Source organism: Trachypithecus francoisi, unplaced genomic scaffold, assembly GCF_009764315.1.
Source record: "Trachypithecus francoisi isolate TF-2019V2 unplaced genomic scaffold, Tfra_2.0 Contig01440, whole genome shotgun sequence".
NCBI lineage: Eukaryota > Metazoa > Chordata > Mammalia > Primates > Cercopithecidae > Trachypithecus > Trachypithecus francoisi.
The window spans coordinates 48061-74205 of NW_022681431.1; the positions used below are offsets into that span (position 1 = coordinate 48061).

General features: G+C 46.7%; 1 long non-coding RNA gene and 1 pseudogene across 1 annotated transcript; one reads left to right on the forward strand and one right to left on the reverse strand.

Moving 5' to 3' along the window:
* LOC117092324 lies at positions 1–14166 on the reverse strand (annotated as a pseudogene).
* Positions 676–25373, forward strand: LOC117092356. The gene is made up of 3 exons (XR_004440759.1): positions 676–686; positions 17744–17753; positions 25252–25373. It is a non-coding gene; the product is annotated as an uncharacterized LOC117092356 (long non-coding RNA).
* Positions 25374–26145: the final 772 nt, after the last annotated feature.

Sequence of the window (26145 nt, forward strand, 5' to 3'; positions counted from 1 at the left end):
GTGAGCCACCGCGCCCAGTCCATCTGCCTCTTAGTTAGAACCTGTATATTGAATGTTTTAAATTTCACTTTTCCGGGTCAGAACAGTAGCGTTTCTTTTTCATAGTGTTGCTATGAATGTCCTTTATGATTAGGAGACTGGGCTGGCTGCCCACTGGAGAGTGGTATCACTGGGTCATGGTCACCATCTGCCCCAGCAGGGTCCAGAGTGTTTGGAGTCTTTCCTGGGCGTAGATACCTTTTTGTCTGACGTTCAGATAAAACCAATCATCATATTCAGTGAATCAAAGAGATCAGAGCTGGGAACGGTTAGTGCACATCCACCTCTCCCGAGAGTGTTCACGCCTCTTCCACGCGGGGCTAGGCTGCTGCTGAGCGTGGTTCTACTGGCTGTGGGTGTGGCCTCTTTCCTCAACCACAGCCATCGCAGGCCTGCCACAGTTTTGATTCTTCTAGAAGAGAATGGGCAGGCAACACAAGAGAAACAAGATATGTTAGATTTGAAACCTTTAAAAATTATTTCCTCAAACATTGTGTTTATTTTTTGCCCATACCGAATTTGATAGCAATTTAGAAAAGATTAAAACGAAAAAATTTCCCTTATATTAAGTCTTTGAAAGGCATCCAACTTAGTTTTCATACAATTATTGTCTCTTTGGAGTCATACTTTATTGGTTTCAGTAATGTGTAACAAGTACACCGGCATAAACAGATTTAGGAGCAAACAGCTGGTTGCTTCATGATTATAGTTCAGCTCACGGGGCCCAGCTGTGGGGGTACAGCCTACGCCTGTCTGTGCGCCAATGGGGCTTGTCACCTTGAGCATCTGGGAGTGTCTGGGTAAGTGAGGTCTGGGCAAGGCAGCATCCACACATCTGTGTAGTTCTCACTTTGTCCACATTATCCAGCAATGCCACAAATTCTCAAGTAAGTGTTCTCCAGGTGCATATTCAGTTAGTGTTTGGAAAGTGCATAGGTACCTCACACAGCACCTTCAGGAGGAGCTAGGAGCCCAGGAATGAGAGCAGGTGTGAGGCCTGTACTCTCTTTGCATAGAAAAAATATACATGTGCATATCTGAGGCCAGAAAGTTAGATTGGGGCCAGAACGTGGAAGTCCTTACCTGTCGGAAACTAAGGAGCCACTGAGGGTTTCGGAGAGAATCGCGCCTCTGATGTGCGGCATGCCGTGGAGCGGGGCGGGGGGGACAGAGCAGTCTCATACAGGGCACTCGCCCTGGCGAGAGGAGGAGAGAAGGCAGCCAGTGAGCTGAGGGTTTCGTTGCCTGGGTCAGGAGGGGAAGAGGGAGTGCAGGAAGGCGGATGAAGCTGCGAATCTGCACCCTGTGGTCGGCGTTGCGCTTTGCCGGAAATCAGGAGGAGAAGCAAGTGTGGATCTGACTTGGAGATACTTAGAGACACCACTGCAAGCTGCGAGTTTGGAAATACCGGAAGAGGCTTGGGGAAAATCTGGAGCAGGGTGCATTTGGGAGCCTCTTAGGTAGAAGTGCAGGTCAAGTAGCCAGAGTGTGAGGCGGACATGTCTGGAGGGAGGAGGCCAAAGGAAAGCCCACATTTGGAAATGGAGGAAGAGTTGGAAGACTCAGAAAAGGTCCTGCTTAGAGTCCAGAGAAGAGCTGGATGGCGCAGTTCACTAAAGCCCAGAGCCGAGAATTTCCAGGAGAAAGTCCCAAGTGTTGCTGAAAACCAGCGGGCAGGACTCCAGTTGGAACCTGCGAGGGGAGCCTGGGTGCCCTGATACCTGAGAGCAGCCAGAGCTTGGGGGTCTCGGCGGAAGTGGGTGGGAAGTGCAGGGAGCAGGTGGAGATGGCCCTTCAAGGCCTGGTGCTTCACAGGGGCAGCCAGTCGTGGACCAAGACACAGCTGGAGAGGGTCCTGAACCCAGAGCGTCTCCAGGAGGAGGAGGGAGCCAGGAAGGGCAAAGGTATCCGGAAGAAAGGGGGCAGGCATGGAGCCAGGTCCCCAGGGAGGCTGCAGTCTTCTTTCTCTGTTCATGGACTGGTTGTTGGTTATTTTGAGTTCTCAAAGTCATCCACTCGATGTGGTCCAGAGAAAGTTCCCAGGGGTCTCAAGCCCGGAGCAGGCCTTCTGCTTTTCCGAACACTGTGTGTTGCCTCAGGGTTACCGTCAATGGCTAATTCTAGCGTGTCTTTTGTTGAAGTCTCCAGAAGAGCCTCAACCAGCACCAGCTTTTGAAGAACTTATAAAACTTGTGTTCTTCTGATTCTGAGGTTTTTGCCTGAAATGCATCTACATTTTTAACTAGGTGTTGTTAGCACTTGTGTTACGGCATTTGGAGCTCTGTATTTTTGTGATGTGCTAGCTCTGAGGATGTTTAAGATTAGATTCCTAGAAATCAGGTTATAGGAGCTCTCGGCCACGCTTCATGAGTTCTGTTTTGACCCCTCATAGTGGATCCCGTTGCGGTGGCTATTCTTAGTATTTGTGGAACACCTGACTCGTGATGCTAGGAGAATGTGATTTGTTTTCTTTGTAAGCCTAAAGTCTAATGACCTTGTAGAGTCTTTATACCCGTCTCTTATAAATCAGCTTTAATATACTTGAAAGTGTCCTCATTGTGCCCTTGAAAAGCAGGTGCACATTTTAAAAGTTATCCTTTTAAAATCCTTTTCTCCAGCCTGTGCCCTTTGTCTGTTTTGTTTCCTTCACTGCAACGTCATGAAACAGGGACAAGGGCTAGAATCTGCTTCATACACAGAACTTGAAACAAGGACAAAGACTAGAATCTGTTTGATACACAGAGCTGAACTGTGCTGAGCGACCTGCTTTGCCGACGTCTGTTTCTGTCTTGAGAGGGAACCCAGGCCTCTTGACTTTTCCTTTTGTACATTTTCCAAAAGAATATTTTTTCCTCTCTCGGGTCCATTCCACTGTGGGATTCTCTCCTAAGGCTGTTTCTTTGCCTTCCATTTTGACAACTATGATGTAGTTTCCGAGATGATAGAAGGGTAGTGAAAAGGCCTGGGAAAGAGAAAGCAGGAAGGGAAGAAATCATCTCATGATCTGAGTCAGAAGGAAATCTCTCAGACAGAAACGCTGTTATGAGTGAGTCAGATCCCAGGAAGTGGGATTGAATAAGTGGCATCGTATCACACACCTCTGTTTTACATTCTTGCTGTTGCCAGGGGTAACGAAAAGAACGAGTATATTCATTCCGAGGTCAAATATATATCTTTGCTGACTCTGACTATAATTAGCAGAATTCGTTCAGTTCAAGTTTGAGAATACCTTTACAGAAGAGGGTCTTCGTGCATGTGTGCCTATTTCTATTTATATGTTCACACGTATTGGAGTATAAATGTGTGTGTGCTGTGGGTGAGACCTCAGTATTTGAAAGAAGAAATGTGCAGTAGAGCTTATTAATTACGAGAAGGTACATTTGGGGGATAAACCACTTTGTTTAGAATTGAATAATGGGGTCTTTGAGGGGTGTATATATGTATGTGTGTTTCCATTTCTGTGTATGAAAGTGTGTATTGCATATATATGTGTTGTGCATGTATGTGTGCCTTTGTGTGTAATGTACATGTGCATGCATGTGTATATGTGTGCATGTGTATTTGTGTTGCATGTATGTGTGTGCATGTACATGTTTAGGCACGACTGCACATATGTGCAAGTAGGCATGCATGGATGCTCGTGTGTGTATAGTTATACATGTATATTTGTGCATGTTATGTCTACGCATTTACATATGTATGTGTGTCAGAATGTGTATGTATATGCATGTGTGTTTGAGTGTTGTACATATATTTGTGCGTGTGTGTTTGCGTGTTGTGTGTATGTGTCTGCATGTGTTATGTGTTGGTATTATGTGATTATGTGAATGTGTATGCATGTGTGAATGTATGTATTGCATGTAGGTGTGCGTGTCCATGTGTATGTGTGTGTGATATGTGTCTGTGCATGCATGCATGTGCACATTGGATTTGTGAATCCTATCTGGGAGGAGCATGTTCCTGGAGACAGTGCATGGGATCCTCCGCTGTCCTCTCAGGGAGAGAGACATTGTGAAAGTTCGAGCCATTAGGTAAACATGCCTGATGTTCTATAAAATATATATTTAAATATACTACTGGGGTTAAATATATGTTAAATGGGTGCAAAGCTGTTATATTGCATTAAAAGTCATGTTAGTACTTCCTGGTTAAAGGCTTTGTGAATGATTTCCTGTACATGGGACATAGTACACCACACAGAATTACAGCGGGTCAATGGTATTTACCAGGAGGTCTGGCTTACGATTGGTATTTCTAGGTGCAGACATGCAGGTTGAGCTCTGCTGGACTTAGAGGAGGGTCATTGACTCTGCCCACTGAATGATACCAGCGTCTCTGCTGCTTCCTTTTTCTGCCGGCTTCATCCAGAGCTGGGACAGCTGCTCTGAGACGCATTGTACTTTTCTCTCCATAAAAATCTGCAGCATTTGTTAGCAGTCCAGTAGCAGACTGAGTGGCAGGTCCAGGGACAGGTCCAGGGACAGATCCAGCGGCAGGTCCAGGGACAGGTCCAGCGGCAGGTCCAGCGGCAGGTCCAGGGGCAGGTCCAGCGGCAGTCCAGTGTCAGGTCCCGGGAGAGGTCCAGCGTCAGGTCCAGCATCAGGTCCAGGGGCAGGTCCAGCTGCAGGTCCTGCCAACTTTCCACATGGCCCATGTGAAAATGTACCCTCTCCCTTCCTTTATTTATTTATTTAATTTATTTTTTTTTGAGACGGAGTCTCGCTCTGTCACCCAGGCTGGAGTGCAGTGGCCGGATCTCAGCTCACTGCAAGCTCCGCCTCCTGGGTTTACTCCATTCTCCTGCCTCAGCCTCCCCAGTAGCTGGAACTACAGGCGCCCGCCACCTCGCCTGGCTAGTTTTTTGTATTTTTTTTAGTAGAGACGGGGTTTCACCGTGTTAGCCAGGATGGTCTCAATCTCCTGACCTCATGATCCGCCTGTCTCGGCCTCCCAAAGTGCTGGGATTACAGGCTTGAGCCACCGCGCCCAGCTTATTTTATTTATTTATTTATTATTTATTTTTTGAGCAACGTGGCTGTTTATTTCACCTGGGTGCAGGCGGGCTGAGTCCGAAAAGAGAGTCAGCAAAAGGAGACAAGGGTGGGGCCGTTTTATAGGATTTGGGTAGGTAAAGGAAAATTACAGTCGAAGGGGAGTTGTTCTTTGGCGGGCATGAGTGGGGGTCACAACATGCTCAGTGGGGGAGATTATTGAGCTAGGATGAGCTAGGAAAAGGAATTTCACAAGATAATGTCATCGCTTAAGGCAAGGACCGGTCATTTACACTTCTTTTGTGTTGGAATGTCATCAGTTAAGGCGGGGCAGGGCATTTGCATTTCTTGTGATTCTTCAGTTACTTCAGGCCATCTGGACGTATACTCTCCACTCTAAGAGTTATCCAAAGCGGCTGTGATGGTCCAGGAAGCTTCCGAGGCGATGGGACAGCGTCAATCTTCAGCCGCTAAGCCGAGAAGGTGTGGGAAGGAGTCAGTCAGAGAGCCTTGGGCCAGAGCTGCAGGGGCTCTGGGAGTGGCTGCTGGGTGAGTTGGACAGTCCGTCTTCCAGTGAGGTCCCACACACATGGGACACCGCTTAGGAGGAATCCCGGGCTGCGGGCATTCCTTGTCCCAGTGGCCAGATTTCCGGCACTTGTAGCAAGCTCCTGGGTGAGGAGGTTCTGGAGGAACCCCTGGCAGCTGTGGTTCAGGCATTTGGAAGTTCTTGTGTGCTGGAGATGTGGCTGGGGTTTGTCTCACAGTGGGGACAAGGAATTGCAACTTAGAAAGAAGTTGGTACTTGGCTGCCTCTACTCTATTATTGTACACCTTGAAGGCGAGGTTCATTAAGTCCTGTTGTGGGGTTTGAGGGCCGGAATTTAATTTTTGGAGCTTTATTTAATGTCGGGAGTAGATTGTGTAATAAACTAAAATATATATTAAGAATAAGACAGCCTTCTGACCTTTCGGGGTCTAGGGCTGAAAAGTGTCTCAGGGTTGCTGCTAAACAGGCCATGAACTGGGCTAAGTTTTTATATTTGATTAAAAAGAGCCTAAACACTAACTGATGTGGGAGAGGTCGGATAAAGAAAAAGGAGCATTAACCTTGACTATGCCTTCAGCCCTAGCCACTTTTTAAAGAGGAAGTTGCTGGGTAGGTGGGGGAGGGTTAGTCAAGGAATGAAACTGTAAGCCAGACTGGGTGTGAGGAAGGGAGGTGATAAAAGGATTATAGTGGAGGCTGAGGAAAAATTGGGACCTAACTTGGTCTGGCGAGGAGGACAGAGGTCAGATGGGTCTGTAGAAAAGGAATACTGGAAAGACTCAGCGAAGCTTGGGGTTGGGACTGAGGGGACAGGCAGGAGGGAAAGAAGGAAGATTTGGGATGAGTTGCATTGGGAACAGAGACTAGGGAGGGACCGATGTGTAAAAGAATGCCTGGACGTCAGGCGCCTCAGACCAGTTGCCCATTTTAGGACAAGAATTATTTAGATCTTGTAGGATGGAAAACTCAAAAGTGCTATTTTCTGGCTCTTTGGAACTACTGTTGAATTTGTATTGGGGTTAAGCGGCATCCTAGAAGAAAATAAGGCATTTAGGTTTTAGGTCAGGTGTGAGTTGAAGAGGTTTTAAGTTCTTGAGGACACAGGCTAAGAGAGAAGAAGGAGGAACGGAGGGTGGAAGGTTGCCCATAGTGAAGGAGGCAAGCCCAGAGAAAAGAGAGAGTAGAGACACAGAAGGAGTTCGGGGGTTCTTACCCTCCAGAAAAGCAGGAAAGGGGTCGGGGAGTGGAAGTAATGGACTGGGGCACAAAATTAAGAGGTCGGAGTTCTTGCCCCTCCTCCAGAAAAGCAGAGAAGCAGTAGAAACAGGGAGAGAAGGGGTTGGGGTGCTTGTCCCTCCCCCAGAAAAGCAGAGAAGGGGTAGAGACAGGGAGAGAAGGGGGTCGAGGTGCTTGCCCCTCCCCCAGAAAAGCGGGGCTTGCCACTAAGGGTGAAGGACCAAGGGAGGGGTCCCTGCAACGTGGTAAGACACCTCTGAAACATGGGTGAGTAATCAGAGAGGCGTCCCTGCAATGATTAAACACCAAGGGAAGGCTGCCTTCCCCAGTCTATGACCCGGCGCCGGCGTTTTGGGTTCGTGGATGAAACGTGTCTCCTTTTTCTCTACCAGAAAATGAAAGGAATTGAAATTAAGAGAAGGGAGAGATTGAAGGGTGGCGCAAAGATTGAAAGGAGAAAGGTTGAGCGGTAGCGAGAGACGTTGGAGAAGATGGTAAAAAGAGGCTGCTTACCCAATTTAAAATTGGTGAGATGTTCCTTGGGCTGATTGATCTGAGGACCAGAGGTCGTAAGTAGATCTTTCTCACAGAGCAAAGAGCAGGAGGACAGGGGATTGATCTCCCAAGGAAGGTCCCCTGATCCGAGTCACGGCACCAAAATGACATGCGCATCTGTGTGAAGAGACCACCAAACAGGCTTTGTGTGAGCAAAATGGCTGTTTATTTCACCTGGGTGCAGGCGGGCTGAGTCTGAAAAGAGAGTTTTTTAAAAACTCTCGTTTTTTAAAGCAGCAGTTAGTAGAGCCTACTGCCATTTCTCCTTGAGCTCCTCACAGTGGATGGTAAGCATTTGCTTTATGAAAGCAAAGTTCCATGCTCTTTGTGCTAAGTCTCCTCTGCCTTTCTGTGAGACGCTAGAATTGGGATCGACCCTCAGCTGTGCCAGAGCCTTGGTACATGTCTCAGTTCTGGAATCTACTCTGTGCTTGTTGCCTTCCATCGACCGACAGCCGTCTGTCTTCCTGTCACTCCTTCAACACGGAGTCCAGCAGTGTGCACACAGGTGAGCCTGTGTGAATGCTGGTTTTGTAGGATCTTATCGGGACCTTAGTCATGTTTTCACTAGGAAACCAGACACTGCAGAGGGCTTACAGAAAAGCCCAAGGAAGCTGTGTCAATAGAATCATAGAGACAGAATTCTATAACCATAGGAAATGGCATTGATTATCATGAAATGTGCATTTATGTGAGGCGTAGTAAAACATCACATTTCTTACTGGGTAAGAGCTTGGAAAAGAGATTATGAAAGTATAACTGACTCTACCCTTGTATCGTGGAACATGGTAAAATGATGCAAGGTATTGTATAGAATGGAACACACAGAATAGAATTCTATAGAGTGGCGCAGAATAGAACAAATAGTATAATGTTATATACGGTAGCATAGAATAGAAGAAGCAGTGTAACATTATGTAGCATAGTATTCAATAGGACAAATAGTATTACATGATGTAGAATAGAACAAGTGGGATAGTATTGTACAGTTGAACTAATGACGTAGTATTGCATAGCATAATACAGTCTAGATTAGAACACACAGCATAGTATTAATATTACGTAGTGTGGTGTGGAATAGTAGAGTCGCATGGCACAGAACAGAGAGGATAGTGTTCTGCAGCACTGATGCAGGAGTTTTGCTTTTTAGCTCAGCTGGGTCCAGGTTCTTGTCTCCTGACCAGGAAGAAACAGGCACGGGGACATCGAAGAGTGAGTGCAGTGGAACTTATTAAGCTAAAAGTTAAGCTCTCAGCGAAAAGAGGGGTCCTGAGAGCAGGTTGCTGGTCGCCCCCTTTCCAGTTGACTGCAAAAGCTTTTATATAGAAGCTGATGGGGCTGGGCTCCCTGTCTAAGGAGCAAATTTCTGGTGGTTCCACCCCATTCCCCCATGTGCATGGGGACCCTTAGTCTGCTATGAGCATGTTTAGGCGAGCCCCCCGTGCAAGTCTCCCTATCTGCACAAAACATGGGCTGGAGGCTCTCTGGGACCCTTCCCTTACTGTCTGCCTAAAGCAAGCTGGCTAACTCCTTTCCGTATAGAAGAAAATAGAATAGAATAGAACAGATAGTACAGTATTGTATAGTATAGAACGAAGATGTAGTATTCGATCGTAGAGAATGGAATAGTATAGAATAGAACACATAGATCGTACTAGTGTAGTATAGAATAGTAGCCTCACGCAGCACGGAGCAGTGTTGTGCTCCCTATATTCAGAGTGTAACCACCAGGAGAGCGTTCTTCAGAAGGGCGTCACTGGCCCTTCATATTTCTTTGGTTCTGCGGAAATGAGGAGAGAGAGTTAAGAGAGGGGGAGGAGATTGGCTTTCTTACTTTTAATGCGCTCATTACTTCTTGTGATCATTTGATGGTCCCCTTTGGTAGTATTCTGTGAAGCAGTCTCTGTACTCTGTGTAGGGTGAAATGTGGGGCAGTCTGTAGACTCTGTGTAGGGTGAAATGTGGGGCAGTCTGTGGACTCTGTAGGGTGAAATGTGGAGCAGTCTGTGGACTCTGTGTAGGGTGAAATGTAGGGCAGTCTGTGGACTCTGTAGGGTGAAATGTGGGGCAGTCTGTGGACTCTAGGGTGAAATGTGGAGCAGTCTGTGGACTCTGTAGGGTGAAATGTGGAGCAATCTGTGAACTCTGTAGGGTGAAAGGTGGAGCAGTCTGTGGACTCTGTGTAGGGTGAAATATGGAGCAAACTGTGGACTCTGTGTAGGGTGAAATGTGGAGCAGTCTGTGGACTCTGTGGAAGGTGAAAGATGAAGCAGTTGAGAAAGGATGAAGTCAGAAGTAGCTCAGCAGAGATACACCAACTCTTGCCTGGGAGACTGTGGAGCAGTCCGTGGACTCTGTGTAGGGGGAAATGAGGTGTTTTATGTAAATAGTTGTCTCATGCCTGGCACATGGCAGAGCCTCCGTGGATCTTGCCGTCAGGACCCCTCTGATAACTTCTCTACAGTGCCCTCCACACTATAAATACCACACATTGTGGGAAGTCTGGGCCTTTTCAAAGGCTGGTTTCATTTTAACAAAATTGGAATGCCCTGCATATTTGGAATGGCCAGATCATCCTGCATTTTTGACTTCACCTGTCCAGCTGGGTACACCTCCCTGCGTGCTGCCAAGGTTTATGGCGGAATTCCCTGACGCCACTACCCTCACTGCCTGCACCTCAATCTGCTGTGGGGTCATTTCCTTATTGGACTTGTCTGGGGACCTCCTGAGGGGGTGGATGGGTCAGGACTGGGTTATCTGGGGAAGGTGTTCACGGCATTCCTGTTTGCAGTCTGTGTCGCTGTTGGAAGAGATGCTTTTAGCACATCCGTTAATCCAGACGTGATTAGCAAGGGGTGTCTCTCCCAGGTAAGAGTTGGTGCATCTCTGCTGAGCTACTTCTGACTTCATCCTTTTTCAAGTTTGTTACAGAGAACTTTGGTTTCTCAAGGTTTAAGAATTAATGTCAGAGAGCAATTTAGTGTTCTTTTTGAGTCACCAGCCTTGCTGTGGATGATTCGTGAATCCTTGGTGGTTAGGACCACAGCACAATTGGTGGGCCGTCTTCCCCACCCTGGTGGATACTTTCCCACCCAAAGAAATGTATTCTGTTAACATGTCTCCATTAGAATATTTTATTTTATTTGTTTATTTATTTATTTATTTATTATTTATTTATTTATTTATTTATTTTTTTTGAGACGGAATCTTGCTCTGTCGCCCAGGCTGGAGTGCAGTGGCCGGATCTCAGCTCACTGCAAGCTCCGCCTCCCGGGTTTACGCCATTCTCCTGCCTCAGCCTCCCGAGTAAGCTGGGACTGCAGGTACCCGCCACCTCGCCCGGCTAGTTTTTTGTATTTTTTAGTAGAGACGGGGTTTCACCAATGTTAGCCAGGATGGTCTCGATCTCCTGACCTCGTGATCCGCCCATCTCAGCCTCCCAAAGTGCTGAGATTACAGACTTGAGCCACTGCGCCCAGCCTCAAGTAGAATATTTTAGTAGGAGACAGAGTTATGGCTCTTGTTTTAATTTGTAATAGATGATTACTGTAGCAGGGTCAAGGTTGAGACTTGCAGTGTAGCTCATGGAAAACATTGATTAGAAACACCCAAAATATATCACCAGCTTTGTTGTTGCAGCTCCAAGGGACTAGGAATGCATATCTATTTTTTCTTTTGTTATTATTTATTATTTTTATTTTTGAGACAGAGTCTTTCTCTGTCACCCAGGCTGGATTGCAGTGGCCGGATCTCAGCTCACTGCAAGCTCCGCCTCCGGGTTTACGCCATTCTCCTGCCTCAGCCTCCCGAGTAAGCTGGGACTGCAGGTACCCGCCACCTCGCCGGCTAGTTTTTTGTATTTTTTAGTAGAGACGGGGTTTCACCAATGTTAGCCAGGATGGTCTCGATCTCCTGACCTCGTGATCCGCCCATCTCAGCCTCCCAAAGTGCTGAGATTACAGACTTGAGCCACTGCGCCCAGCCTCAAGTAGAATATTTTAGTAGGAGACAGAGTTATGGCTCTTGTTTTAATTTGTAATAGATGATTACTGTAGCAGGGTCAAGGTTGAGACTTGCAGTGTAGCTCATGGAAAACATTGATTAGAAACACCCAAAATATATCACCAGCTTTGTTGTTGCAGCTCCAAGGGACTAGGAATGCATATCTATTTTTTCTTTTGTTATTATTTATTATTTTTATTTTTGAGACAGAGTCTTTCTCTGTCACCCAGGCTGGATTGCAGTGGCATAATCTCAGCTCACTGTAACCTCTGCTTCCAGGGTTCAAGAGAATCTTGTGTCTCAGCCTCCCGAGTAGCTGGGATTACAGGTGCCTGCCACCATGCCCAGCTAATTTTTGTATTTTTATTAGAGACAGGAGTCTCACCGTGTTGGCCAGGCTGGTCTTGAACTCCTGACCTCAAGTGATCTGCCAACCTTGGCCCCCCAAAGTGCTGGCATTACACACATGAGCCACTGTGCCTGGCCACCATGACCATTTTAAATGTGGCACTGAATATCTGCCTTTTTTTTTTTTTTTTAAGAAGTGCAGATGTTACCTCTCACACCTCTATTCTGTTGCTGGCCTGGGCTGGCCAGCAGGGTTCCGAGGCTCGAGGCCATTTCTGAAGTGTTATTGGACAATGTGGATCTGTGAGCCCTTGGTCTTTGGGGACGTGGGGCACCCCGAGACACCCACAGTCTTGCGAGGGTTTTCGGCTCTGTGTGTGGCTGCTGTGAGGCAGCTTTGGGCGGGGAGGAAGGAGAGCAGAGCCCATCTGTCCTGGTGCGGAAAATGCCCAAGAAAGTAAAGAAATGGTACAAAAAAATCATCATCTGCCCTAGTGCCATTTCTGTTAAAAAATAAAAATAAAAATTCACTCTGAATGTGGTTCTGTGCTTGAGCAGGATAGAAAATACCTGGAAAGACGCACAAAGTGTTCTTATGGGGTCATCGCTGGGAAGTGGGATGGGAGGCTTGGGAGTGTGTGGAAAGGAGGACGTGGCGTATTTTATTCTAGCTTATTTGGTAGAGCAAGTGATGAAAGTGAAGCTTGAGTGATCAGAGCATCTCGGCCTGGCCATGGGTAGATCCCAGGGTGTCCCGCCTCCCGCCTCCAGCTGCAGCTCTGTTTCTCAGTCACAGATGAGACAGGTGGCCTGAGGCTGTGGGCCGAGGAGGGGCAGCGCGGTGTCCCCAGCACCTGACTGTCCAGGTTGCTCTTGGGCCAGCCTGGGGGAAGGGGCGGAGGAGAGCTGGGAGGGTGCACAGTGCATCCCCCTCCCCCGCCCTGGGACTGAGGTGAGCGCAGGCTGCTGTCAGGATGGAGAAAGATGCCCTCAGGACGGAGGAAGAGGCCGGTGGAGTCTGGTCAGCAGCCAGTGTGGTCTTTCCCACAGGGGATACGCAGTGCGCCAACTAGCAGGAAAAAAACTCTACTTTAGTTTTTAAATTTTGCTCATTCTGTTTATCATGCTGGTCATGGTAAGATTTGGATATTGTTGGTAGGAATCAGTGTCAATTGCATACAGTTGACTCTTGTCCAACACAAGCTTGAGCTTTGCGGGTCAACTTATAAGTGGATTTTTTCAATCAAACTCAGAGAGGAAATACAGTGTTCTGCCACGTGAAACGCATGTCGGAGGGCTGATTCTTTGTACACGCAGAAAATACAGTGTTCCTGCCATGTGAAAGGCGTGTCGGAGGGCCGACTCTTTGTACATGCAAGTTCGGCAGGTCCACCTGTGGGGCTTGAATGTGCCTGGATTTGGTGTCCATGGGGTCCTGGAACCGACTCCCTGAGTCCAGCGAGGCTGGCCCCGGGATCGACTCCTTGAGGACAGCGAGGCTGGCCCCAGGACCGGCTCCCTGAGGACAGCGAGGCTGTTTCTATTTTTTTTTTTTTTTTTTTTTGAGACAGAGTCTTGCTCTGTCACCCAGGCTGGAGTGCAGTGACCGGATCTTGGCTCACTGCAAGCTCCACCTCCTGGGTTTACGCCATTCTCCGGCCTCAGCCTCCCGAGTAGCTGGGACTACAGGCGCCCGCCACCTCGCCCGGCTAGTTTTTTTTATATTTTTTAGTAGAGATGGGGTTTCACCGTATTAGCCAGGATGGTCTCAATCTCCTGACCTCGTGATCCGCCCGTCTCGGCCTCCCAAAGTGCTGGGATTACAGGCTTGAGCCACCGCGCCCGGCTCGAGGCTGTTTCTAGCAGCAGGTGGTTTATTTTGTCTTTTCCCCCTGGCTCCACACCCCATTCTCAGAGACACGGCTGTCACAGGGGGACAAGCTGGGGCAGGGGAAGAGTGGAGGGCACCTGGTAGAAATGGCCGTGGACTCTCTTAGGAACGATAACCGTGGCAGCTACCGTAGACGAAGATGTTGGTCTGCACTCTTCTCGTGTTGGTCTGGGGCATGCAGTGGCCGTGGGCTAGTGTGGTCCACAGCCCCGGTCTGGAGCATGCAGTGGCTTTGTGCTGGTGTGGTCCACAGCCCCGGTCTGGGGCATGCAGTGGCTTTGGGTTGGTGTGGTCCACAGCCCCGGGCTCCGTGGTCCCTGAGCCTGAAATCCCATCTGGTGCTGTGTCACCTTGGGCCAGCTGTCTCCTGAGGGGAAAGGAACAGGGAACAGCCCTCCCTGCATGGCCTTCCCAGCACCACCCACCCCCAGGACCTCCAGTGTGGACCCTACTGGGGGCTCCTCTCTCCTGGGGGGACCTTGTCCCAACAAGAGGACTCCATGGGCTGCAGGAGGTGTCGAGCTATTTTCTCTCCTGGAACTGAGTTGCTGGCAGCTCCCAGATGCAGGAGGAAAGGCTCAGAAGTGCCTTCATAATAAGGAGTTGTCGACGTGAACTTTGGACAGCAAACACCGCTTACATTTCCTTTTCTGTTTTGATGCGTTAATGGTGTGCGGCAACACCATGACATGGGGGGATGCGGTGATGGCTGACCCCCCCCCGCAAGGGGTCCATGCTCCTGTTTGATAATAAAAAGGCATGCTTCTCTTACTGCAAATAAAAACTTTTAATGATTTTCTGCCAGAAAGACCCTGTCCTTTATGTAGGATAAATAGAGGATCATTTGGCAAGGGATTGGGGATTTGGGGTTAAACTAAAAACAAAATTAATTTCATTTTCTAGCACTCTGAACCCATTTGAGTTAATTATTCATTGAGAATTTGAATAGCACACACTGTTCTGACTTCCAATTTCCCCCTAACGAACGGCATTTGCTGTAACATGACAAAACCCTGAGTCTTAGAATTACTGGTTAATGTGGAAAAAGTCAAAGTTGGTTCTCTGTTGTTTTGCTTTAAGGAAATTATATTATTTTGCAGCCACTTAGTTTTCTCCTTTCCAATCAGAAAAATTGCTTTCTTACTACCTGAAAATTCGTGAAGGTCAAGGGGACACAGGCTGCAGTGCATTAAAAGCCACCATCAAATGTGGACGTGGACCGAGTTTTTCCCTGTTCTCTCCCACCATCAAATGTGGACGTGGACTCGGTTTCCCCGTGGTCTCGCCCATCATCAAATGTGGACATGGACCCAGTTTCCCCCGTTCTCTCCCACCATCAAATGTGGACGTGGACCCAGCTTCCCCTTTTTCTTGCTAACCGTCAAATGTGGACTTGGACACACTTTCTCTCTGTTCTTGCCCACCATCAAATGTGGACACGGATTCAATTTCCCTCTGTTCTTGCCCAACATCAAATATAGATGTGGACTTGGTTACCTTCTGTTCTCACCCACCATCAAATGTGGATGTGGACCCAATATCCTTCTGTTCTTGCCCACCATCAAATGTGGACATGGACTCAGTTTCCCTCTGTTCGTGCCTACCTTGCCACCATGGCTCATTTCACAATCACTCAGGAAAGGAAGAAACATTATTTTTAATAGGCATGAAGGCAGTTGTTTTGAACCTAAGGAACAGGACATAATTCCAGCAATGGAAATGACCAGCCGAGTGGGTCTGTGTGAGGTTTGGAAGAAAAAACGGATTTTAACTTCCCCTCTCTGTGTGTGCCCACCTCCCCTAGTTGAGAGTCACAGATTTAATTACTTTAATTTTGAGCTTAAAATAATTTGACAGCCTAACAAAAACTACTACAGTCCTATAAAATTCTGCTGTGTGTTTGGTTTTTCAGTTGCTTTTCTGAATATGGTAAATGAATGCATTATGAGTTGTTATTTTAGTAATTGCTGTAAAAATTAATGTATGTTATAACCAAGTGTTATAAAGTTAATTTAGCACCAAAGTAAAGCTAAAGCTGCATTGATTTCCCACTGTACTTGTGCATAACAATGGCTCCATGAGGCAGGCGCTGGGACCCCGCAGTCTGGTGGGAGCAGGTGCCACCTGGCTGGTGCGTTCACTGCCCGTCCCCTCTTGCTGCCAGGCAGCTTTGCAGTTTCCAGGCTATGCGGGAGTTGAGGCCGGTGGTCAGTAAGAGACAGGGGGGAGTTGGGTGGTGCAGGTTGGCGTGGGGTGGAAGGAGGCGTGGAGAGCCTGGGGAAGGCTGGACAGCAGCTCCGGTACCTGCACAGGGGGGCAGGGTGAGGCGGCACGGGGCAGTGAGTAGCTCCTGGAAACAGCCCTTGGGGTTTTTATAGACGAGTCTGTCTTCAGCTCTGCACCCCTTTCCTGCTGAGTCCGGGTGGAGGGTGGAGGCGTCGAGCGCTTGTTTCTCCAGGTGAGGGCCCATCGGACACAGCCAGTGTTTCCTGGAGTCCCCTCACCTGGGAACGTGCCCCTGCTCTTTTCAGAACAAAAGAAATCTTAGTTAAACTTTACACATCACCTTTCCAGAAGGCATCTAAGTCTGTATGCCTGTTTAGTCACCTAACTTTAAAGAGTATGATACAATATGCTTCTTTTTAGGGGAGAAAACCTAGCTGATTTAAAAGATAAAATCAGAGGTTGGGGTCGCAGCATTTTGGAGGAGACTTGGTTTATGTCCTAGTGGGCAGCAGTGTTTCCTCAACTATTGTGTTTGCTCTATTATTACATTACAGAGGTGACACTTCAAACATAGGGAAATGGAAGGCTAAAGAGCCCCCCCATTCAGAGATAAACGTTGTCAACATATTCATGCACTTCCTTCTGCTGTTTTTGCTCTTCACTTTTTATTTTAAGACCACGTTTGTAGGATGGATATATAATTGTTTATGGTGACTTTAAAAGCACTTTTCTTGCCAAAAAGAGTATTTTTTCAGTCTGGAAAATATAGACATGTTTTGTTTAAAAATTAATTATAATGCCACCGTGAAGTCATCAATGGTTTTATACATTTTCTTGGTCTCTTTATGGACTTAATATATACAATTTAACAAATTGGAAATAACATAATTTTATGCATAAAATGTTTCTTGGCATTAGAGATGGAGCAGAGAGGAGGCACAGGGCTTCCCGCTGACTGAGGTCCTCCCAGGGTGTGACCAGCAGCCTCCCAAGTTTAGGGTCTGCACGGAGTAAGATTTCTAAATCGCCTTACACCACAACCCCTGCAGCCATGCACCCCTTTGATAAGGGGGTGTACTCTCATAGACATTTCAAGACAAGAGTTTGCTGGATCTGAGGCTGTTTCAGCTGCTTCTGGAGACAGCAGCTCTGGGACGTTTGTGCCAGCTCTCCCTCAAGACCCCATGGATGCCACATCCTCATCTTTTGGAATCCAGTGTTGTAGAGGAGAAGTTTGATTTTTGCTTCGTGGTAGGAAACTGATGTTTTCAGGCTTTTCCCCTTTATTTTCATAATGAAGATGATGTCCCACCTCATCCAGAGGTGTTTTTGTTACCTTGTCGGGAATGTCCAGCCCTTATGTGCCCCTTCAGGTCCTCAGTCCCCTTCTCAACTTCCTTGCAATCCTCCCCATCTCATCCATCTTCACTGTACTTCTGTTATTTTTTTCATTTTTGTGCTCAGTTTCCCATGCGACTTTTGTTCTTGTTTCACAGATGCCCGTGCCAAACTTGATGTCTGAGGCTCGGGGGCCATGTTTTATTCTGTCTGCCTCTGCATGTACTTTGGAGAAGTGGGGTTGGGGGTTGTCCCCCAGGTGCTGTTTCAGCTGGACCTGCCCAGACTCTGTGAATTGGGGGCGTCGGGTAGAGCCCATGTGGCTCTATGGTGGGCCGTGTTGCTGAACTGTACGTCTGAGGTTTGGGGGCCGTGTTTCATTCTGTCTGTCTCTGCATGTACTTTTGAGAAGTGGGGGTCGGGGTTGCCCCCTGGGTGTTTAAGCTGCACCTGCCCAGACTCCCTGAAGTGGGAATGTCGGGCAGAACCTGTGTGGCTCTACGGTGGGCTCTGGTGCTGACAGAGCAAGAAGCCGCACTCCCAGCACGTGCTTGCAGCTGTGGGCAGGTCTGGAATCGTGACAGGATCATTTCCTTCTCTAAAATACATCTCGACTGTTATCCAGAGGGTTGGCTGTAGACTTTCAACAGCTTCACTCTTCTTAGTGACCAGGAGACAATTCACTAAACAGAGTTGCTGTCAGGGTTTAATTAGGAATTTCTGCGAGAGGCTGGCGGTACAGCTCCCTCTGCAAGCCTCCTGCAGCCTCCCCGTCCCCACTCTTGGGCCCAGCCAGCTGCGTTGGTCTGTGGAGGCTGCACATTCTCTGTTCTCCTAAGGGGCTCCTGGACTTCGGGACAGCCTTGGTAAGTTGATGTGTAACTCCCAGTCTCTTCTCTCTGTAAGTAAGTACGTTCATGGAATCCTGATCTTCTAAATTGTTTTATCTCTGTAAAACAGCCACAGTTTGCTAAGCCACCTTGTGTCTGAATGTGAATCACTTGTTATTTTTCACTGCAGAGTGAACAGAACTGGAATCATAAGATTTAGAGGGTGATGAAAAGACAGAGGTTAGCATATTCCATTTTCTCACCTTTTCCTTACACTTTTTCCTTCAATGCACCCCTCGTATGTCTGTGAAGTTCTTCCCAATTCTGTAACGTCACTCCATCCTCAAGTAGAACATTTGTGTACAGTCACAAGTATTGATGTGTACACCTCTGCAACCCAGCTGGAATGAATGCTTTTTATTTATGAATGCATGGTCATCGGATGGCCAGAGGGATTCCCTGTGAATTGCGGGGGTCCTCATGCCTGCTTGTGAGTGACATGCACATGGCGAGGGCTAGGGAATCTCAGTCTCTGTGATTCGAGTAGTGATATTGTTTACACAAGGCAGGTGGATGACTCTTTGAGCTTGCCATGCTCCTGGGTGGCACAGCACAGCTGACATGGAGTGGGGCAAGGGCTTGTTCCACGAGTTTCTGTGTTTTTGTTGTTGTTGTTATTTTTTTTGAGATGGAGTCTCTCTCTGTCACCCAGGCTGGAGTGCAGTGGTGCGATCCAGGCTCACTGAAAGCTCCGCCTCCCGGGTTCACGCCATTCTCCTGCCTCAGCCTCCCGAGTAGCTGGGACTACAGGTGCCTGCACCATGCCCTGCTAAATTTTTTGTATTTTTAGTAGAGACGGGGTTTCACAGTGTTAACCAGGATGCTCTCGATCTCCTGACATTGTGATCCACCTGCCTTGGCCTCCTGAAGTGCTGGGATTGCAGGCATGAGCCACCGTGCCTGGCCTGTTTTTGTTTTTTTGAGACGGAGTCTTGCTCTGTCGTCCAGATTGAAGTGCAGTGTCATGATCTTGACTCACTGCAACCTCCACTCACTGCAACCTCTGCCTTTCAGTTCAAGCAATTCTCTTGCCTCAGCCCCCCTAGTAGCTGGGATTACAGGCATGTGCCACCATGCCTGGCTGATTTTTGTATTTTTAGTAGAGACAGGATTTTGCCATGTTGGTCGGCTGGTCTTAAACTGTTGGCCCCATGTGATCCGCCCGCCTTGGCCTCCCGAAGTGCTGAGATTACAGGCATGGGCCACTGCACCCGGCCCTGTGTTTGACTCTTAAATCTTCTTTTTCTTTTTACTATTTCTCTTTCTGGACGGCCACTCAGTGGATATGGAGGAAGAGTTCACAGATGTCCGTATTACATTTCTTTCTTAAAGTAGCCTCCCTTGAACACTGCTATAGGATACAGACGCATGAAGGGCTGAAAGGGTGGTTGCATCCCAGTAAGTGTGAGCGTGGAGCTGGTCTGTGAGACTCTGGTGCCGGTGAAGGCACCCGTGTGCGATGGCCTGGGATGGGGGTGTGCAGAGCCCTGACCGTGGCACACACCCTTCAGCTTTGATGTTTCAGGCCATTGCTCTGGTCTTCAGTAAGCAGAAGGTCTAACAGCAGTGATATTTATCACTAGCTGTGTTGGCCAATGTGTTAGGAGGGTGAACCTGTTTGACTTAAGCTGTTTGACGGGTTTGCATTTAAATAGACAACTGGTGACCTGGTGCCTGGACGCTTGCTCTGTGACCTGCCACACGTGGCTTCTCCCTCTGGTTTGCTTTTAGATGAGATGGGCGTGTTTAGGATGGTGTGGCCCTAGACTGGAATGCATTAGAAGTGCAAACCCTGCCTCACCCCAGATCTGCCTCACCCCAGTGTGACTTTTGGAGGTGGAGGCCCAGCATCCTTCACCTGTCCTCCAGGTGGGCCTGAGGATGCTGAGGTTTCAGAGCACTGCTTTGCTGGCACTCCAGCAAGTCCTGCTTAAAGAGGCCAGGATCTGAAATGGCAGGTTACCAAACTGTATAGCAGAAAAATAGAAACGTTTCCTTAGAATGGGTGTAGGAAGAAAAATGATTTCCTTCACCATATCTGGAAAAGATTTCAAATGAGCAGGCACTATTTGGAATTATTAGTGGTCTCCTGTATTTCTTATCTTTTTTTTTTGATACAGGGTCTCACCCTGATGCCCAGGCTGGAGTGCAGTGGTACAGTCTTGGCTCCCTGCAACCTTCGCCTCCTGGACTCAGGTGATCCTCTCACCTCAGCCCCCTGAGTATCTGGGACTACAGGTACGATACCATATCTGGCTAATTTTTGTATTTTTTTTTTTTTTTTTTGTAAAGACGGGGTCTTGCTCTCTTGCCCAGGCTGGTCTCAAATTCAAGCATTTCTCCTGCCTCAGTCTCCCAAAATGCTTCTGTATCCCTGACCCAACAAGGAAGGACAAGAGGTGTGAGCCACACTCCCGGCCTCCTGTCTTTCCTTGTTGGAGCAGGGATTTAGAAGCACTTGCCGCAGCTGACTTGAGTATATCTCGTTTTGATTTGTTTTCCTCACGGGTAACCTGGCAGTGCTGTGCATCAGTGCTGCTGGCCAGCTGTTTTTTTGATGGACTGGCAGAAAATCAAGCTGAGACCCGGCTTCCTTTCTCCCTGGGTACTGACCATGTGGGAGAGGAAGGACGTTATCTGAGTATCATCTTCATGAGGGCTGGTGGGGAAATGTCAACTTTAAGGTGCCTGGGATCTAAGGCATGGAACCCAGAGTGCAGCGGAACGTAGGGGATGTAGCCTTGGGAGCAGAGATGTGCGGGCCGGTGCCCTCGTTCCTGGTGGGTTCTGAGTGGAAGAAAAGGTTAGTGAAGCAGCTGAGGTCACGGAGCAACCTGCCAAGACCTGCCTGGATGTATGGCTGGCATCCGTGCTGGCCCCAAAACTGCCCATTTGGGGATTCCTTGCAGTTTCCGACCCACCTAGGGGTCTGGAGAGCGTCCAAACCATGACCTCAAAGAACAAGGTGTTGCCTTGAGATCCTCCAAGGTGAGGGTAGGAATTTTTTTTTTTTTGCAATTAGCAATAATTTGTTGTGAATGATCTTGGACCTATTTTCCACTTCTTTGTATAGGAAGAGAGACAGAATAAAAAGTCTCAATGTGCCAGATGCCATGTAATGAAGTCGTGGGGTTAACATTGTTGATTATTACGTAACATCACGTTAATTGGAACATATTCACACGTGTCCACAGTGTGTGTGTGTGCCCAGTCCGATGAGCACGTTGGGTTGGGGTCGCTGCTGGTTCATGCAGCCCCTCTGGGTGGTGCTTTCTCTGTGACTTGCCGATTATTATGGGTACTAGTCAGTTTCCGAAGCCTCCGATTATGATGGGCATGACTATAAAGAAAATTAGAACAAATGCGTGGGCTGTAACGATAACGTTGTAAATATGGTCGTTGCCTAATAGGTTGCCGGGCTGACCTAGTTCGGCTCGAATAAGAAGACTTAGGGCTATGCGTATGATTCCAGCCCATGCGCCGAAGAGTAAGTACAAGGTTCCAATATCCTTGTGATTTGTTGAGAAAAACCAACGGTTGGCGAGCATAGGTAGAAGGAGGTAAAATGGCTGAGTAGGTGTTAGGCTGTAAACCTAAGGACAGAGGTAAAGCCCTCTTTTTTACCAGCCCCGAGGTGATTTTCATGTTGAATTGCAAATTCAAAGGAGCAGCTTTGATTTCTGCCTGGGCTTCTCCCGCCTTTTTTTCCCTGCGACGGGAGAAGTAGATTAAAGCCAGCAGATTAGGGTATTTAGCTGTTAACTAAATTTTTATGAGTTTGAGTCCCATTGATCTAGCAAGGGCTTAGCTTAATTAAAGTGATTGATTTGCGTTCAGTTGATGCAGAGTAGAGTTTTGCAGTCCTTATACATTTCAGAAATTAAGTGTGGTTTAACTTACTAAGAGCTTTGAAGGCTCTTGGTCTTATTTAACCTAAATTTCTAGGGAATAGTTAGGGCTAGTGGGGAGATTGGTAGGAGGAAGGTGGTGAGAATAATGAGCGGGGGGATTAGGAGTGTGGATTTTGTGTTTTCGAATTGTCATTTTATTTTTACATTGTTAAGACGTTTGGAGCAGTGTTATGGAGGTGGTATAGATTAGGCTTATATAGAAGTATAAGTTAAACAGGGTTATAATAATTATGATGATGGGGATGAGGAAGTTGTTGTTTTTTATAAGTTCTTGAATTGTAATTCATTTTGGTAGGAAGTCAGTTAATGGGGGTAAGCCTCATGGATAGAAGAGTGGATGCTATTAATGGTATTAATCGGGTTAAGTTGTTTCAGGTGCGGGATAGTATGAGGGTTGTGGTGTTTGAGTTTAGGTTTAAGGTTAGGAATGCAGTGGTTGTTAAAATAATGTATACGGTTAGGTAAAGGATTGTGATATTCGGGTTGTATATTAGTGTTATCATTATTCAGCCTATGTGTGTAATTGAGGAGTATGCTAGGATTTTACGTAGCTGTGTTTGGTTGAGGCCTCCTCAGCTATCTGCTATGATAGATAGGATTGATAGGGTTGGGAGAATATTGATATTAGTTGATGGGTGAATTTGATATATAATTGAGATAGGGACTAGTTTTTGTCATGTGAGAAGAAGTAGGCCAGCGATTAAGGGTGTTCCTTGGGTGACTTCTGGGACTCAAAAGTGAAATGGGGCTATTCCTAGTTTTATAGCAAGGGCTATTATTATGGTTAGAGATGAGAATTGATTGATGTCATTTATTATGGTTCAATGTCCGGAGAATAGGTTGTTGGAAATAATTGCTATCATGAGGATTATAGATGCGGTAGATTGTATGAGGAAATATTTGGTGGCAGCTTCTGTGGAGCGGGGGTGTGTTTTTTAAATTAGAATTGGAACAAAGGCCAGTATATTTATTTCTAGGCCTGCTCAGGCAAGGGATCAGTGCGAGCTTAGTGATATAATGAGAGTGCCTGTGATCATGGTGAGGTAAATAATAAGTTGGGCTAATGGATTAATTAGTACGGGAAGGGTGTAACCAACATTTTTGGGGTATGGGCCAGATAGCTTATTTAGCTGACCTTACTTTAGGATAGAGTATGACAGGTAGCATAGAGAAATTTGGGTTCTCAGGAGTAGGTTCGACTCCGATGATTCTAGAAATAAGAGGGCTAAGACCTCTATTGTTTACTCTATCAAAGTAACTCTTTTGTTAGACACATTTCTAGGTTTGAGGGGGAATTCCGGAGATTGTAATGGGTGTTGAGATGTATCATATGTGGAATGCTAGTGTAAGTGGGAGGAAATTCTTTCATAGTAAATGTATGAGTTGATCATAACGGAATCGAGGGTATGTTGCTCGAAGTCATAGGACTAAAGAGGTCAAGAGTAGTGTTTTGATAGTAAAGCATGTTGTGAATAGTTCTGGGTGGTGAATGGGGTAAAATGTTCCTAGGAAAATTGTAGTTGTTAGGGCATTTATCATGATAATGTTTATGTATTCAGCTATGAAGAAGAGGGCGAATGGACCTGTGGCATATTCAATGTTAAAGCCTGAGACTAGTTCTGATTCACCTTCTGTGAGGTCAAAGGGAGCTCAGTTGGTTTCTGCTAGTGTGGAAATAAATCATATTATGGCTAAGGGTCATGATGGTAGGAGGGGTCAGAGGTGTTCTTGTGTTGTGATTAGTGCGTGAAGGTTGGATGAACCGCTTATTAGTAACACTGATAATAGGATAATAGCAAGGGTAACTTCGTATGAAATTGTCTGGGCGACGGCTCGTAGTGCTCCGATTAGTGCATAGTTAGAATTTGATGCTCATCCTGATCATAAAGTGGAGTAGACAGCTAGGCTAGATGTGGCTAGGATAAATAAAAGTCCTAGGTTAAAATTGATTAGGGGATTGGGCATAGGGAGGGGCGTCCATAGTAGGAGGGCAATGGAAAAGGCTAGGGCCGGTGCAATGGTGTAGAGAGTAGTAGTGGAGGTTGAAGGTTTTAAGGGCTCTTTGGTGAAGAGTTTTACTGCATCGACAAAGGGTTGTAACAGTCCGTAGGGGCCTACAATATTAGGTCCTTTACGTAGCTGCATGTAGCCTAGCAATTTTGGTTCAGTAAGTGTGAGAAATGCTATGGCGGCTAGTACAGGTATGATGGTGAGTAGCAGATTTGTTGTGAACATAATGTTAAGAAGAGGAGTTGAATCTCTGATTGTAAAGTTTTAAGTTTTATGCAATTGCCGGGCTCTGCCATCTTAACAAACCCTGTTCTTGGGCCGTGTGTGTGATCTTTTGTTAAATTAAGACTAGGTCATTTATGGAATGAGGGCACTTTATGAAGTGGGCCCCATTTCTCTTGTCCTTTCATACAGGGAGGAATATATAATAGATAGAAACCGACCTGGATTGCTCCGGTCTGAACTCAGATCATGTAGGACGTTAATCGTTGAACAAACGAACCCTCGATAGCTGCTGCACCATTAGGATGTCCTGATCCAACATCGAGGCCGTAAACCCTACTGTCGATATGAACTCTAGAACAGGATTGCGCTGTTATCCCTAGGGTAACTTGTTCCGTTGGTCAAGTTATTGGATCAATTGTGGGCATTGCGCTTTGACTTGTTTAGTCTTGGCATAGGTCATTCGGAGGTTTAGTTATGCTCCGAGGTCACCCCAACCAAAATTTTTAATGCGGGTGTAGTAGTTTGAGTCCGTGGATTTATGTGGGTGTTTGGCTGCATTAGTAAATTAAAGCTCCATAGGGTCTTCTTGTCTTATTGTTTTATGCCCGCCTCTTCACGGGCAGGTCAATTTCACTGGTTGAAAGTAAGAGACAGTTGAACTCTCGTGTTGCCATTCATGTAAGTCCCTATTTAAAGAACAAGTGATTATGCTACCTTTGCACGGTCAGGGTACCGCGGCCGTTAAACACGTGTCACTGGGCAGGCAGTGCCTCTAATACTGGTAATGCTAGAGGTGATTTTTTGGTAAACAGGCGGGGCTAGGCTTGCTGAGTTCCTTTTACTTTTTTTAACCTTTCCTTAAGTGCATGCCTGTGTTGGATTAACAGTACAAACAATACTGGCTTGTTTATATTTATTAATATTGGGCTGTTAAGCATCGGTGAAGTATTTTGGTCTGATTTACGCTTATGCGGTGGAGAAGATGTTCATGTTACTCATACTAACATGATTGCTTCTATGGTGTAATAGATTAATCCAGTGTGATGTGAGGAGTTCTATGAGATCTTTGGGATTTTTTAAGTAGTTGATGTTGAGCTTGAACGCTTTCTTAATTGATGGCTGCTTTTGGGCCAACTATGGAAGTTAAATTGTTTACTCTCTGTGCAAGGTTTTTCCTAGGGTCTAAAGAGCTGTCCCTCTTTAGACTAGCAGTTAAGTTTACAGTGGGATTATGTAGTTCTCTGGGTAAACTTAAGGGGGAACTAAGATTCTATCTTGGATAATCAGCTATCACCAGGCTCGGTAGGCTTGTCCCCTCTACCCAAAAATCTTCCCACTATTTTGCCACATAGATGGGTGTGCTCTTTTAGCTGTTTTTGGGTAGCTCGTCTGGTTTCGGGGAATTTGGCTTTAGTTCTCTTTGCGAAATGGTCTCTAGTTAATTCATTATGCAAAAGGTATAGGAGTGAGTCCTTGCTATTTTGTGCTTGGTTAATTTTTTTTTCATCTTTCCCTTGCGGTACTATGTCTATGGCGCCTAGGTAAAATTTCTATCACCTATACTTTTGTATATGTAAATGGTTTGGCATATGCTCATTTAGTAATAGTATTAATTGGATTTTTGGGCTAGTGTTGGCTCAGGGCAATCAAGTAATATTGATATCTTCTGGGTGTAAGCCGGATGCTTTATATTGAGCTATGCCTTGTTTTATCCAAGTGCACCTTCCAGTACACTTACCATGTTACGACTTATCTCCTCTGTATAAATGTCAGGGGTGTTTAGTTAAGTTAGTCCTTAAACATATTTGAGGAGAGCGACGACGAGCGGTGTGTGCGTGCTTCATGGCCTAATTCAATTCAGCACTCTATTCTTAATTTACTACTAAATCCTCCTTGGACTTTTAGATTTCATAAAAGTTATTGTAGAATTTTC